At 52.2% G+C, this 15,145-nt stretch overlaps 1 protein-coding gene across 1 annotated transcript in view; it reads left to right on the forward strand.

Annotated features, from left to right (window-relative positions):
* The window catches only part of LOC309327059 (vomeronasal type-2 receptor 26-like), a gene marked incomplete at its 3' end in the record, with an annotated part of 181,686 nt that overhangs the window by 85,725 nt on the left and 80,816 nt on the right, over positions 1-15,145 (forward strand). The gene's annotated exons all lie outside the window — the stretch shown is intronic.

Here is a 15,145-nt window from a genome sequence, read left to right on the forward strand (position 1 = left end):
AAGTGCATAAAGGAAACACAGCTACTCACCCATGCTGTTTATTCTCCATCTCTGAAAGAGATTGTGTTCCTTCTTAGCCTGGATTTTAGGAAGTCCTGTTGACATGAACACTAAGATGGGAGGAAATGATTTGCTCCCTTGCTTTGCCAAGGACTACAATGAGTCCTGGTCTACTGCCCTTAGTTTGTAAACTATTATCTTTTAATAATTTTGTGTTTTGGAAACTTATATTTATCTCACAACAAGATAGTTTAGAGGGAGAGGAGTTAGGTTTTTGAGTCTGTTTGCTTTGTCATGACTACCTATTAACCATATCAATTCTGATATTCAACAATACTGTTTGGTTATGCCAGTTCTATGTATTCAATTTTCTATGCTCCATTTCCCACATTTATGCACTATCATTCATAAGCTCACTTCACATCATTTCGTTCTCCTAAGCTTTGTATATCAATACACTGAGAAATTCATTTAAGACATCTTCCGTAGTCTGTTGGTTTAATTTCTGTATTGTGTAAGCTCTGCTCCCTGTTCCAAAGAGTAGCAACTGACCTTAGCCAAGCCTTGACTGGGATCCAATGAACTTTATTGCACTGGCCAGGGTTAGGGGCGGGCGAGGCTAGCGGGAAGAGAGGGGAGAGGGAACTCTCATGGGAGTGGCTCACGGGAGTGGCAGGCCGCCTACGCCAATCTGGGCAAGTCATTGTGAAAGGAGGTGGGGAGAGGCAATGGGTTGTGAAAGGCAGCAGTGGAAAGCTGGGAGAGGCAGGGCGGGGTTTAGTGGAGAGTGGCCACGCCCACTAGGCAGGGCAAGTCAAAGCTGGGCTGACTTATTTCATTATTATTGCTAATATTATTACTAATATTAATTAGTAATGAAATATTAATTTGAGGGGAATGTATATTTATATTATATTATGTTTTATGTTATGTTGTGTTGATATGTTATGTTATGTTATGTTATGTTATGTTATGTTATGTTATGTTATGTTATGTTATGTTATGTTATGTTATGTTATGTTATGTTGTTATGTATTATATTATATTATATTATATTATATTATATTATATTATATTATATTATATTATATTATATTATTATAATGTTGGGACACAGGTGGTGCTGTGGGTTAAACCACAGAACCTAGGGCTTGCCGATCAGAAGGTCGGTGGTTCGAATCCCCGCAACGGGGTGAGCTCCCGTTGCTCGGTCCCTACTCCTGCCAACCTAGCAGTTCGAAAACAAGTCAAAGTGCAAGTAGATAAATAGGTACCACTCCGGCGGGAAGGTAAACGGCGTTTCCATGTGCTGCTCTGGTTCGCCAGAATGACCATGCTGGCCACATGACCCAGAAGCTGTATGCTGGCTCCCTCGGCCAATAAAGCGAGATGAGCGCCGCAACCCCAGAGTCGTCCGCGACTGGACCTAATGGTCAGGGCTCCCTTTACCTTGACTTATTCTATTCTATTCTATTCTATTCTATTCTATTCTATTCTATTCTATTCCATATTACTTTATTTTCCCATGTAGAACATGCCCCCGTGTATAAGACACCCCCTATTTGGGGGGAATCAGAATTAAGAAGATGGGGGGATCCCATTTTACTCCTCTTATACACGGAAAAGTACGATATTATATTAGATTATATTATTATACAGGGTGATTCATAATGAAGTACACAGTTTCAACACACTATAAAAAAGAATATAATATATCTCATGTTACCTGTGACAGAATTGTAGGGCAATGTTTAAAGTATTTTAGAAACAGTCACAGATGTTCTATGTGTGCACCCTTTGTCACACGACACACATCACAATCGAAAATGCCGTTGCACAGCAAACTCCGTTTTGCTCAGTTCAAGAACACAAAACGCCTTCTCCACTGCAGACGCAGCCATTTTGCCTGATAGTCACGTGACACGCGCACTATCACCTCCATCACTTCCCTCAGTCGCGGGACACAAACTTTGAGTACATCTACCTAACAGTTCGCAGCTGTTTTCCGTGTCGGCGCCTGTCTTACAGGATCTGGAAACTGTATATTTCATTATGAATTACCCTGTATTATATTATTTTGGTGTCCAATCACTGCATGACTATAGGATACTTCATTTCAATCAATCAAATCTTTATTACGGTAGTAGACCAGCATTCAGTAGGGTGGGGTACAGTCTTTTCCAATCTGTAAAACGTTTTGGAAAGCTAAAAAGAATTTAAACGCAAAGCATATATAAAAGTCTAAAAGAAGTTAAAAGAAGCTAAAAGAAGAGTTTCGGAGCATTAAACGGATGTGGAAGAGCAGAAAAAGTCAGTATATAAAAGACTATGGCTATCAATTTACAGGGCACTCTGATAGGAATGTTCATTAAATCTAGTGTAACAACAACAGCCATTTATTTATACCCCACCCATCTGGCTTGGTTTCCCCAGCCACTCTGGGTGGCTCCCAATAGAATATTCAAAACACGATAAATACATCAAACACTAAAAACATCCATAAACAGGGCTACCTTCAGATGTCTTCTAAAAGTCAGGGAGTTGTTTCCTTCCTTGACATCTGCTGGGAGGGCGTTCCACAGGGAGGGCGCCACCACCAAGAAGGCCCTCTGCCTGGTTCCCGGTTTGTGGCACAGGTCATCATCCGATGAATTTGGAGCTTCATTTATTTCTGTGTTTATATTTAAAGAAATTATGCATTTTAACAGTATTGCTCCTTGATTGTAATATCAAGAATGCACTTAAAATTACTACGCACAACCGTGAATAAGTGATTGCAATGCACACACAGTTCAGCAGCATACATATTTGTTAACAAAGTCTAATATTACTATCTTGTTGTGATTATTATTACTTTTATTGCTACTAATCCCAGTGGCTTACAAGACTGAGCTCTCTTCTGCCTTGGTCAGGCCCCACCTGGAATACTGTGTCCAATTCCGGGCACCACAATTTAAGAAGGATGCTGACCAATGTGAAGAAACCCCTCACCCCCCAGAGAGATGCCGGCTCAAAGAGCCCCCTGAGCTTAGACTACAAAGCCTCTGAGGGCGTGCAGAGTGCAGATCCCCCCAGGGGCCCCTCTCTCTCCCGGGCTCACCTGGGGGCCCCGTCCCTGCCAGCCTCTCCGGCCTCTGAGGGCGTGCAGAGCGCAAATCCCCCCAGGGGCCCCTCTCTCTCTCTCCCGGGCTCACCTGGGGGCCCCGTCCCTGCCAGCCTCTCCGGCCTCTGAGGGCGTGCAGAGTGCAGGATCCACCCCCCAGGGGCCCCTCTCTCTCCCGGGCTCACCTGGGGGCCCCGTCCCTGCCAGCCTCTCCGGCCTCTGAGGGCGTGCAGAGTGCAGATCCCCCCAGGGGCCCCTCTCTCTCCCGGGCTCACCTGGGGGCCCCGTCCCTGCCAGCCTCTCCGGCCTCTGAGGGTGTGCAGAGTGCAGATCCCCCCAGGGGCCCCTCTCTCTCCCGGGCTCACCTGGGGGCCCCGTCCCTGCCAGCCTCTCCGGCCTCTGAGGGCGTGCAGAGTGCAGATCCCCCCAGGGGCCCCTCTCTCTCCCAGGCTCACCTGGGGGCCCCGTCCCTGCCAGCCTCTCCGGCCTCTGAGGGCGTGCAGAGTGCAGATCCCCCCAGGGGCCCCTCTCTCTCCCGGGCTCACCGGGGGGCCCCGTCCCTGCCACCCTCTCCGGCCTCTGAGGGCGTGCAGAGTGCAAATCCCCCAGGGGCCCCTCTCTCTCCCGGGCTCACCTGGGGCCCCGTCCCTGCCAGCCTCTCCGGCCTCTGAGGGCGTGCAGAGTGCAGGATCCCCCCAGGGGCCCCTCTCTCTCCCGGGCTCACCTGGGGCCCCGTCCGTGCCAGCCTCTCCGGCCTCTGAGGGCGTGCAGAGTGCAGATCCCCCCAGGGGCCCCTCTCTCTCCCAGACTCACCTGTGGGCCCCGTCCCTGCCAGCCCCTCCGGCCTCTGAGGGCGTGCAGAGTGCAGATCCCCCCAGGGGCCCCTCTCTCTCTCTCCCGGGCTCACCTGGGGGCCCCGTCCCTGCCAGCCTCTCTGGCCTCTGAGGGCGTGCAGAGTGCAGATCCCCCCAGGGGCCCCTCTCTCTCTCTCCCGGGCTCACCTGGGGGCCCCGTCCCTGCCAGCCTCTCCGGCCTCTGAGGGCGTGCAGAGTGCAGATCCCCCCCGGGACCCCTCTCTCTCTCTCCCGGGCTCACCTGGGGGCCCCATCCCTGCCAGCCTCTCCGGCCTCTGAGGGCGTGCAGAGTGCAGATCCCCCCAGGGGCCCCTCTCTCTCTCTCCCGGGCTCACCTGGGGGCCCCGTCCCTGCCAGCCTCTCCGGCCTCTGATGGCGTGCAGAGTGCAGATCCCCCCAGGGGCCCCTCTCTCTCCCGGGCTCACCTGGGGGCCCCGTCCCTGCCAGCCTCTCCGGCCTCTGAGGGCGTGCAGAGTGCAGGATCCACCCCCCAGGGGCCCCTCTCTCTCCCGGGCTCACCTGGGGGCCCCGTCCCTGCCAGCCCCTCCGGCCTCTGAGGGCGTGCAGAGTGCAGATCCCCCCAGGGGCCCCTCTCTCTCTCTCCCGGGCTCACCTGGGGGCCCCGTCCCTGCCAGCCTCTCCGGCCTCTGATGGCGTGCAGAGTGCAGATCCCCCCAGGGGCCCCTCTCTCTCCCGGGCTCACCTGGGGGCCCCGTCCCTGCCAGCCTCTCCGGCCTCTGAGGGCGTGCAGAGTGCAGGATCCACCCCCCAGGGGCCCCTCTCTCTCCCGGGCTCACCTGGGGGCCCCGTCCCTGCCAGCCTCTCCGGCCTCTGAGGGCGTGCAGAGTGCAGGATCCCCCCCCAGGGGCCCCTCTCTCTCTCTCCCGGGCTCACCTGGGGGCCCCGTCCCTGCCAGCCTCTCCGGCCTCTGAGGGCGTGCAGAGTGCAGATCCCCCAGAGGCCCCTCTCTCTCTCTCCCGGGCTCACCTGGGGGCCCCGTCCCTGCCAGCCTCTCCGGCCTCTGAGGGCGTGCAGAGTGCAGGATCCAACCCCCAGAGGCCCCTCTCTCTCTCTCCCGGGCTCACCTGGGGGCCCCGTCCCTGCCAGCCTCTCCGGCCTCTGAGGGCGTGCAGAGTGCAGGATCCCCCCCCCCGGGGCCCCCCTCTCTCTCTCCCGGGCTCACCTGGGGGCCCCGTCCCTGCCAGCCTCTCCGGCCTCTGAGGGCGTGCAGAGTGCAAATCCCCCCAGGGGCCCCTCTCTCTCTCTCCCAGGCTCACCTGGGGGCCCCGTCCCTGCCAGCATCTCCAGCCTCTGAGGGCGTGCAGAGTGCAGGATCCCCCCCCCCGGGGCCCCTCTCTCTCTCTCCCGGGCTCACCTGGGGGCCCCGTTCCTGCCAGCCTCTCTGGCCTCTGAGGGCGTGCAGAGTGCAGATCCCCCCAGGGGCCCCTCTCTCTCCTGGGTTCACCTGGGGGCCCCGTCCCTGCCAGCCTCTCCGGCCTCTGAGGGTGTGCAGAGTGCAGATCCCCCCAGGGGCCCCTCTCTCTCTCTCCCGGGCTCACCTGGGGGCCCCGTTCCTGCCAGCCTCTCCGGCCTCTGAGGGTGTGCAGAGTGCAGGATCCAACCCCCAGAGGCCCCTCTCTCTCTCTCCCGGGCTCACCTGGGGGCCCCGTCCCTGCCAGCCTCTCTGGCCTCTGAGGGCGTGCAGAGTGCAGATCCCCCCAGGGGCCCCTCTCTCTCCTGGGTTCACCTGGGGGCCCCGTCCCTGCCAGCCTCCCCGGCCTCTGAGGGTGTGCAGAGTGCAGATCCCCCCAGGGGCCCCTCTCTCTCTCTCCCGGGCTCACCTGGGGGCCCCGTCCCTGCCAGCCTCCCCGGCCTCTGAGGGTGTGCAGAGTGCAGGATCCCCCCCCCGGGGCCCCTCTCTCTCTCTCCCGGGCTCACCTGGGGGCCCCGTCCCTGCCAGCCTCTCCGGCCTCTGAGGGCGTGCAGAGTGCAGATCCCCCCAGGGGCCCCCCTCTCTCTCTCCTGGGCTCACCTGGGGGCCCCGTCCCTGCCAGCCTCCCCGGCCTCTGAGGGTGTGCAGAGTGCAGATCCCCCCAGGGGCCCCTCTCTCTCTCTCCCGGGCTCACCTGGGGCCCCGTCCCTGCCAGCCTCTCTGGCCTCTGAGGGTGTGCAGAGTGCAGATCCCCCCAGGGGCCCCTCTCTCTCTCTCCCGGGCTCACCTGGGGCCCCGTCCCTGCCAGCCTCTCTGGCCTCTGAGGGCGTGCAGAGTGCAGATCCCCCCAGGGGCCCCCCTCTCTCTCTCCTGGGCTCACCTGGGGGCCCCGTCCCTGCCAGCCTCTCTGGCCTCTGAGGGTGTGCAGAGTGCAGATCCCCCCAGGGGCCCCTCTCTCTCTCCCGGGCTCACCTGGGGGCCCCGTCCCTGCCAGCCTCTCCGGCCTCTGAGGGCGTGCAGAGCGCAGATCCGCCCAGGGGCCCCTCTCTCTCCCGGGCTCACCAGGGGCCCCGTCCCTGCCAGCCTCTCGGGCCTCTGAGGGCGTGCAGAGTGCAGATCCCCCCCAGGGGCCCCTCTCTCTCTCTCCCGGGCTCACCTGGGGGCCCCGTCCCTGCCAGCCTCTCCGGCCTCTGAGGGCGTGCAGAGTGCAGATCCCCCCAGGGGCCCCTCTCTCTCTCTCCCGGGCTCACCTGGGGGCCCCGTCCCTGCCAGCCTCTCCGGCCCTTGGGTGACTCTGGCCAGCTGGACGGGCTGCAGGCGCTGGTGTCCCTGGCGGACGAGGAGGGTCATGTGGCCCTCGGAGGGGAAGGGGCCACCTTCCAAAGGCCCTGCAACTCCCGCCAGCCTCCGCCGGCAGACTTCCCAGCATGCACTGCCAGCTCCATTAGGCCAATGGTTGAATCCCAGCATGAAGAAATTTGAAATTTACTCGTTTTTCCAGTGTATAACCAAATAATTCAATCTCAAGGAGTCTTATGTTTGGCTTCGCTTATTAGCTTCATGGATAAATTAACCTCTATTAGGTTTCATTTCATTTCCCTCAGGTCCTTCTTCCCAGCATGCTTTGCTGCCCCATCTTCTCACAAACAAGGATCCTGTGTCCTATAATTGAAATTTACTCATTTTCCAATGTGTAACTAAATAAATTAATCCCAAATTGTCTTTCGTTAGGTTTCACTTAATAGCTTTATTGGTAAATTATCCCTTATTAGGTTTCATTTCCCTCACGTCCTTCTTCCCAGCATGCTTTGCTGCCCCTTCTTCTCACAAACATGGATCCAGCTTCCTATAATTGAAATTTACCCATTTTCCAATGTATAACTGAATAAATACATCTGAAAGTGTCTTTTGTTAGGTTTCACTTATTAGCTTTATTGGTAAATTATCCTTTGTTAGGTTTGATTTCATTTCCCTCATGTCCTTCTTCCCAGCATGCTTTGCTGCCCCTTCTTCTCCAAACAAGGATCCTGTTTCCTATCATTTTCTTTTTCTCTAGGCGTATTTGGATTCTTCCATTTAAACTTGATGGAGGGGCAGAGCGATGGAAAAAGAGAGGCGGCTTTTCCTCCCAGCCTTTCCCTCGCCCTTCCCAGGCTGCCCTGCGCAACCTTCCTCCTGGCCTGCTCATCAACTCAGAAGAACCAATTCTTCGACTCCTAAACCCCCATAACCCAGGAAGCCTCCCAGAGACCTCGTCCTTTTCCTCATTCCCTTGGAGGCACCTAGAAGGGCTTCCCCCTTTTCCCGACGTCCCGCGGCTCCGGCGCCCTGGACAACAGAGGCCAAAATGGCCTGGGCCACCCGCCAGTTGTTTTCCCTGCAATTTAGAGCTCCCAAAATGCTTGAAATGCATGTTGTGGCTGTGATTTGGAGAGTGCTTTTAATATTCTGTTGGGAGCCGCCCAGAGTGGCCAGGGAAAGCAATATTATTATTATTATTATTATTATTATTATTATTATTATTATTATTATTATTATTATTATTATCATCTCATCGCCTTGATTGCAATGAAACCTAAAGCAGACCCATTGAAATGCAATTATTAACTTGGTTTCGGGTTTACACCAACCATTCTTCTTTTCGCAGTTGAGATGTTATTTCTGACCATTCACTTTGTTCTGATTGGTACCTGATTGATAAACTCATTCTTTAACGTCATCTGAATCTCTTGCTATTGGTTTATAGATACAAATTCTGTTCTTAACCTGAAATTGTTCTTAACCTGAGGTACCATTTTAGCTAATGGGGCCTCCTGCTGCCGCCTCGCCGCTGCCACGTGATTTCTGTTCTCATCCTGAAGCCAAGTTCTTAACCCGAGGTACTATTTCTGGGTTAGGGGAGTCTGTAACCTGAAGCGTCTGTAACCCGAGGTACCACTGTATGTATATAAAGTCAGAACATGATTGTAAAGTTACAAGAAAGGAGATTCCAAACCAACATCAGGAAAAACTTTCCGATAACAATGACTCGCGAATACAGCATCGAAGATGCAGAGAGAAGCCCCGAACAAGGGGGGCTCCTCCTTTTAACAAGTTTCTCCAGGTTACCCCCCACACCTTGTGGGAAGCATCACACACATGTCGTGAACATGTCAGAGAACAGGTGTGGTCCTGGGGTGAAAACTGATGCCGTGTCCATCCCAAATGTCAGGCATCTCTGACCCTCCAGACCTTTCTCTTTCCAATACACGGAGACCGGGAGGACATGGTTTCCGGGATGGGTTGGGGTCCGGCTGGAGGGCTTGACCCTTCTGCCATAGGGCAGGTGGGGACGTGAGCATAAGCTTCAGAGATGAGGGCAATGCCAGGCTCAGCCCCAAGCCCCTCCTCGGATGGCCACCTTCCCCCTGAAGAAGCAGCCTGGGCAGGATGCCAACCCGTCCCGGGAAGGATTTCTGCTGATTTCTTTCTCCAGATTCCTCCTCAATGGAGGGTCGCTCCAATGCAGCCCGTGGGTGTCCATGGCTTCTTCGCCCTTCCCTGCTTGGGCAGCTGCAGTACCAGCGCAGGCGTCGCTAGAGGGTGATGTTTCGCAACCTCTCCTGATCCCGCGCTTCGGATTGGCAAAGGAAAGAGGGCTCTGTCAGGAAGGGCGCTTGGGGATTGGTCAAGCCCTTGATGAAGGGGGGAAAGGAGGAAACGAAGGGGATCGCTGTACGCTGCGCTGCACGGGGTTGAGCTACAGACGTGCAGGTCTGCAACACGTGCAAAGAGTCGGCGAAAGAATCCGAGACCAGGGAGAAGAGTCGGGGGAAGAAGATTGGAAGAAATTTAAAGACTACTTACATAAATACTGCCAAATTAATGAATGTTAGAATGATGTCGGAATGAAGTTAAGTGCTTTTAGCAGTAATGTTATAAAGGAATATGTAAAAATGGATTGTTACTAGGTGAGAATACAAAGCTATAATACATTAAGGTAAAGGATGAAGATAAAAATAAGGAAGGAAAGGATTTGCTGGATTAACTAACTGAATTGGAATACAAAAAAGGGAGGTGTGAGGAGGTCAAGGAAACAAGCAAATGAAAGACAAGACATGAAAAGATTGATTTGTTTTTAATTGTTTGTACTTTGTATTTTTTCTCTTTTTTCCTTATTTTGTAACCTTTTTGAAACTTCAATAAATATCTTTAGAAAACAACAACAAAGAGTCGGCGAACAAAACACAGGATCAAAATTCAGGGCGCCACCGGCGAAGTCAGTCCTCTGTTCTTTTCTCCGGTTACAACCTCCCAGATTTCAGAATGGGGGGAGAGTCACATTTATAAGCCCCCCCCCCCATGGATCAGCAAGGGCATCAGCCCCAATTTCAACCCAGAGGGGAGGGGAGGCCAGGAAGCAAGCCGCCCCCTCCCCTCAGCTGGAAGGGGCCGTTAAAATGGGGAGGGCTCAGAGCCACAGACTTTAAGTCCCCTAAGCTATTGGTCTGAAGCTCAACATCCAAAAAACGAAGATCCTGGCCACTGGTCCCCTCACCTCCTGGCAAATAGAAGGGGAAGAAATGGAGGCAGTGAGAGATTTCACTTGCTTGGGCTCCATGATCACTGCAGATGGTGACAACAGCCACGAAATTTAGAGACGCCTGCTTCTTGGGAGAAAAGCAATGACAAACCTGGACAGCATCTTAAAAAGCAGAGACATCACCTTGCCAACAAGGGTCCATATAGTTAAAGCCGTGGTTTTCCCAGTTGAGATGGATGGAAGTGAGAGGTGGACCATCCAGAAGAATGGATGCTTTTGAATTCTGGTGCTGGAGGGGTTCTGTTTGTCTTTAAAAGGGGGGTCCAACTCTGTTACTCCCCCCCCCATTTCCCCCATGCGCCTCCCGCTGCCGACCACGCTGAGGACTCAGCCCCCCCCTTCAGCTGCCTCCTTCCTCCAGCTGCTTCTGGCGCCCTCGCTCCGCCTCCCTCCGCCAGGCCACGCCCCTTACAGGCCCCCCGTCTTGGCCAATCAGCGCGGGGCAAGGGCGAAGGGCGGGGCGGGCGAGGCAAGCGGGAAGGGAGGGGAGGGGAGGCTCCTGTGCTCGCGAGAGTGGCAGGCCGCCTACGCCAATCCGGGCGAGCCATTGTGAAAGGAGGCGGGGAGAGTGGAGCTGGGGAAGGCAAGAGGTGGGCGGGGCTTAGTGGGGAGTGGTCACGCCCACTGGGAGGGTCAAGGCAAAGCTGGGAGGAGCCTCTGGCCGGACTTATTTCATTATTATTACTAATATTAATGAGTAATGAAGTATGAATTTGGGGGGAGAGGAATACATTACATTAGTGTGCGATCACTGCATTACTAGGATATTTCATTTCAATCAATCAGATCTTTATTACCTTAGTAGACCAGCATCAGTAGGGTGAGGTACAATCATTTACAGTCTGTAAAACGTTTTGGACAGCTAAAAAGTATTAATCACAAAGTATATATAAAAGTCTAAAAGAAGCTAACAGAATCTAAAAGAAGGGTTTAGGAGCATTAAATGGATGTGGAAGAACATAAAATGTTAGTATATAAAGACTATGGCTATCAATTTACAAGGTACTCTGATATGAGTGTTCATTAAATCTAGAATAATAATAATAATAATAATAATAATAATAATAATAATAATAATAATAGGTGTTGCAATGGAGGAGTGCAGGGAAAAGAAAACTCTTGGCACTCATTCTTTCTTGCTACAGAATTAAAAGATTTCTCTCCTTTTCTCCTTCTTTTTCTCTTGGGTGGTGTGTTCAGCGGTCACCCTCAGGGGAAACAGGGTCACCCCCCTTGGAGGAAATGGACTGATCGGAACCTGGCTGTGACATCGGCTCAGAATCCCAACCTCACTTGGCAGTTGAAGCCAACCCCTGCCTTGATCAGCAGCCTTTGGGTGCCTTATCTGCAACTACAAAGTGAGAAGATTGACGCCTGGGAAAATGGTGAGGGGACCAGCAGGAAACTGCTAAGGGAGTTTGGAGTCCTTTTATTCTGTTGCAGTTGCAGAGAAAGGAGGGTGGGGGATTGGGGGCCACCCCAGGTGTCATCACTGAGGGGGGTGGCAGAAGGACAAAAAGCCGAGTTTAAAATAAAAATAAAAATTGGGCTCACCAAACCTTTTAGTTGAGTCAAAAAACATGGCTGGCACTGGGCGCCACACCGTGGGGGCTGGCACTTACCGGGGGGGGGGGCTGCAGAGTGCCTGATCCACGCGTCTCTCTTGGGAGTGACATGGTGGCGTGGGCCGCTGCAGGCTGGGCACTGCCTGAAACACCAGCGTGGGGCTTGCGTCTGCCCTCTGCCTCTCCCTCAGCCGCCCTACAGCTGAGGGGGAGGCAGCAGATAGGCTCCAGGTAGCGCCCCCCACCTGCAGGACCCCCGCGTTGAACTGGGCACCCGAGCGGCTGGCTATGCCGCTGTTCTGTTGTTTCAATTATGGGTGCCTTGAGAGTTAATGTGCTGTGCTTGCTGCCCCACTCGTCCTGATGGACCAGCCCCCCATGGCACCAGGGCTGTAGGTCTTCCCTGGCTAGCTACTCAATGTGGGCAGGAGAGTTTGCCTTCTGGGTTCCTGTCTCATTTTGGGCTGCTCTCGGACTTCCGGGTTGGCGCCTCCGGCAATGGCTGAATTCCTCTGATCGGGAGGCATTTGCCTCGTGGAAATCTGGGTCTGGCCGCCATGGCAAAGGCGGAGACCCACTAAAAATCACCGGCGGGTGAAGCCTGTGAACCTGGGATTCGGCTGGCACCTTTTGCGCCTCCCCCACTCGTGGGGAAACCCGGTTTCGGGGTTCCGGAGCAACGTGGGGTGAGTGTCATGGTGCTTCGAATTGACTGCTTCTTCCACGGAGCAAAGCCGCATAGCTGTTGCCGGAGAGCGCTGACGTTTTCCTGTGGACAATTTGATGTTAAAGCAACTACCCGTGAGTAGAGCGGAGAATTGGATTTTTAAACGTCTTAATTTGACACCGAAACGGGGAGGTTCAAAACAGGAAGTCCGCCTTCCCCTTTTGTAAATAGATCACAGCAAAGAGACTGTAAGCTAAAGCCTTGGAAAGCCTATTGTACAGGACTAAATTTCCATCGGTAGAAAACATCAAACCCCCCTTGGAAGCAGGAGAAGAGGGGGGAAGTTTTGGATTGTGTGTGCCTGCAGGAGAGAGTGAAGAAAGTCAAAATACCACCGCTCCGAACCTGGAAATGGGCTGCTAGTAAGACTGACGTTTTTGGATTGGTCGTTGACAGTGAATAGAACATTCGCTGACAGCTAGCTAAATAAGAGAGATACATTGTTTCTATTCTCTCCGTCTGCTCTTAAAAAGGAGTAAAAGTAACTGAAAATTGAAACTAACTTTATTGTTTGAACTGTGCTTAAAAGGATTGATACAAATAGAAACTGTTTCCCTCTAGAGGAAGCCTTTGAAACTATGACAAGAGCTGAGCTGGGGGAATTTCCAGCTGCAAGATAAGGCTGTGAGACTTTGGGAATGACCTTGAATCGGTTAAGAATGTCGACAGAAGAGGCCTTAGTGGCTGTATTATGTAAGATAAAGGATTCATTGGAACAGCTTCACAAGAAGGTGGATTTTTTGGGACAAAAGGTGAATACCAATACAGAAACTATCCAGAAATTGACACAGGAATCTACTTTGACTTGGCAAACTGCGGAGAAGGCTAGGGAGAAAGCTGTTGCCGTTGAACCTAAAGTAACACAATTGGAGAGAGAAAGAGTCCCAGCCTCATACATGCAATTTGATGATCATAAGTTGATGCCTGTTATGATTGAATCTAAAGGAAAACAGACTTTGAGGATCAGAGCCCTGCCTGAACTGGAGAGGGAAGTTTTGATGGACTTTCTTACACAGGAATCTGCTGATTTTTGGGACCTGGACTTGGGCCAAGAAGAGACTAAAATTGTGAGGGTTTTCAGACTTTACCAGAAGAACTTAGAAGAACAACAGTCAAGAGTGGAAATTTTGAAAGACGTCCTGAAATACCTTTTGGATCTGAGGTTTAACTATGGAGATTTGGTTACCCTGTCGAGATGGAATAAAATTATCTTTAGGTGGGAGTTTCCCCAAGACCTACTCTTCAGCCTCAAAGGAAGGAAAACAAAAATAAGATCAGTAGAAGACAAAGTAAAGTTCTTGTATAAGTACGAAGAAGACCCGCAGAAGGGACTTGGAAAAGAGTTAAGAGCATCGGACAGAAGATCACCAGGTTGGTGGACTATATGGAATTGGCGGAATGGACTGGCAGAATCCGAGACCAGGGAGAAGAGACGGTGGAAGAAGATTGGAAAAAGTTTAAAGACTATTTATAGAAATAATGTAAAATTAATGAGTGTTTGAAAAATGTTGGAATGAAGTTATACGGCTTTAGTAGAAATGTTATAAGGAATTAAGTATAGATAGATTATTAGAGTATTAAAGGGAAAATAAGGTTAAAATATGTTAAGACAATTATATGACAGAAATAGAGGAAGATGGAAAGGATTTGCTGAAATAATTAACAGAAGTGGAATACAAAAAGGGAGGTGTGAGGAGGTCGATGAAACAAGGGAATGAAAGTTAAGATATTGGTATGGTAAGAAGTGTGTTTTAAAATGTTTTTGTTTGGTTATGTTTAGTTTATTGTGTTAGTGTTGTGTTGTGTATTGTTTATATATTGTATTGTATTGTATTGGTTTTTTTTTCTTCTCTTCTTTTTCTTCTTCTTTGTAATGTTTAAAAGCAATAAACATTTTGGGCTGCTCTCTTTCTCCTTTCTCCCTGCCACCACCACTGGGTCTCTGCCAGCAGTCAGCCATCGAGGAGGACATTTTCCATGAAAAGGACAATGAAGGAAAAGGCGAGGAGGAGTCCGCAAGACGGCTGGATCTCCTCAGTCCAGACTGGGTAGGTGGCCGTGGCCTAAGCGGTGATAGGCAGAAGGGGAGGGGGGCATATCAACCGCAGGATGAAACTGTTATTTCAGTTAGGGGTGCCTTGAGTTTTAATGTTTGGTTTGGTTTTTTAATTGCTCGTTTTTTGCATCTTTCCTTGCAGGTTCCAAGTATGTCACCCTTTTCCAGTGTTTCCTCCCTGTCCTCCCTGGATTCCCTTTGGGACTCCCTCAATGAGGTACGTAGCAGACAGAGCAGGAGGGAAGCCCTGCTGAGCTGGGCAACCCTGAGGCCGGGGAGGAGGAGGAGGAGGAGGAAGCCGGCCCGCCGGCTGGTCAGGCCACCTTCTGGACTGGTCGTGAGCAAGGGGGCAGGCAGGCAGGCAGGGGGCTGCTAAGGGTATGCTTGCTGCCCCACTTGTCCTGATGGACCAGCCCCCCATGGCGCCAGAGCTGTAGGGCTTCCCTGGCTAGCGACTTAGTGTGGGTTCCTGTCTCATTTTGGGCTGCTCTCTTTCTCCTTTCTCCCTGCCACCACCACTGGGTCTCTGCCAGCAGTCAGCCATCGAGGAGGACATTTCCCATGAAAAGGAGGATGAAGGAAAAGGCGAGGAGGAGACCGCAAGACGGCTGGATCTCCTCAGTCCCGACTGGGTAGGTGGCCGTGGCCTAAGCGGTGATAGGCAGAAGGGGAGGGGGGCATATCAACCGCAGGATGAAACTGTTGTTTCAGTTAGGGGTGCCTTGAGTTTTAATGTTTGGTTTGGTTTTTTAATTGCTTGTTTTTTGCATCTTTCCTTGCAGGTTCCAAGTATGTCACCATTTTCCAGTGTTTCCTCCCTGTCCTC

Source organism: Podarcis erhardii (genome assembly GCF_964252035.2).
Source record: "Podarcis erhardii genome assembly, chromosome: 13".
NCBI lineage: Eukaryota > Metazoa > Chordata > Lepidosauria > Squamata > Lacertidae > Podarcis > Podarcis erhardii.